The sequence below is a fragment of the Nannospalax galili genome, unplaced genomic scaffold, assembly GCF_000622305.1.
Source record: "Nannospalax galili isolate Female #2095 unplaced genomic scaffold, S.galili_v1.0 scaffold427, whole genome shotgun sequence".
NCBI classification, from domain to species: domain Eukaryota; kingdom Metazoa; phylum Chordata; class Mammalia; order Rodentia; family Spalacidae; genus Nannospalax; species Nannospalax galili.
Window position 1 is genome coordinate 270,972 of NW_008356259.1, and position 1,059 is coordinate 272,030.

Genomic DNA, 1,059 nt, shown 5'->3' on the forward strand with positions numbered 1-1,059 from the left:
GGCTGGTTGGCTCGTGAGCTCCTAGACTCCACCTGTCTCGGCACCCCAAAGCTGGAGTTACAGGCATGCAGACCATGCTGCCTTTATTACATAGGTGCTGGGATATGAACTCAGGTGTTCATGCATGAATAGTATTTGTATCTACTGAGCTTCTCTCAATTTTGATCAATGACACCATTTTTACAACAATAGTAGACTATCAAACTGAGAAACTGACATGACATATCAAGCCAATTACAGACCCCACCTACTTTTTATCAACTTATGTGTGTGTGAATGGATTTCTGTGACACTTCTTCTTTTTTCCAAACTTTATGATTTATTTTTAAATTATAATTTTTCTTTGTTCATGAGAATTTCATACATGCATGTGATGAAATATTGTCATGTATCACATTCATGTGGCTCTTTCCTGTCTCTACTCCTTTTTGCTTTTTTGTTTTGTTTTTTGAGACAGGGTTTCCTTGTAGCCCCACTGGGCTGGAACTCTCTATGTAGATCAGGCTGGCCTTGTTCTCACAGAGATCTGCCCACCTCTGGCTCTGTGTGGGTAAGGGTGCCCATGTACACATGAGAAAGGCAGACATGATGGGATTAAAGGCTTGAATTTTTACTTTATTCCTTTTTGAACAGAAATATTTATAGCTGTTACCCTATACCTACCCCCTCCACAGTTTGTTTAGTATGAGTGAGGTGAATCAATTTCTCCTTTTGTTTATCATATGTACACAGAAGGAAAGGGTATGAATTAAATGATTCAAAGAGAGCATTGGAAATGCACCTAGAAATGAACTTGAGGATGAGATTCTAGGCAGAACTGAAGAGACCTTGCCTCAGTAACAACAGGGAGAACAATCAAGGAAGATACTCAGCGTCAACTTTGGACCTCCACATACATGCATACACATACATGTGCCCCTTCACACACATGTCCACAGATATGGGAACAGGTATACATACCCCATACACATGTACATGCCAAAAAATAGGATGAACCTTTGGGTGGTTTGGGGAAAAGATAAGCTCAGGTTTAATATGGAGATAGTATAACTACTTTAA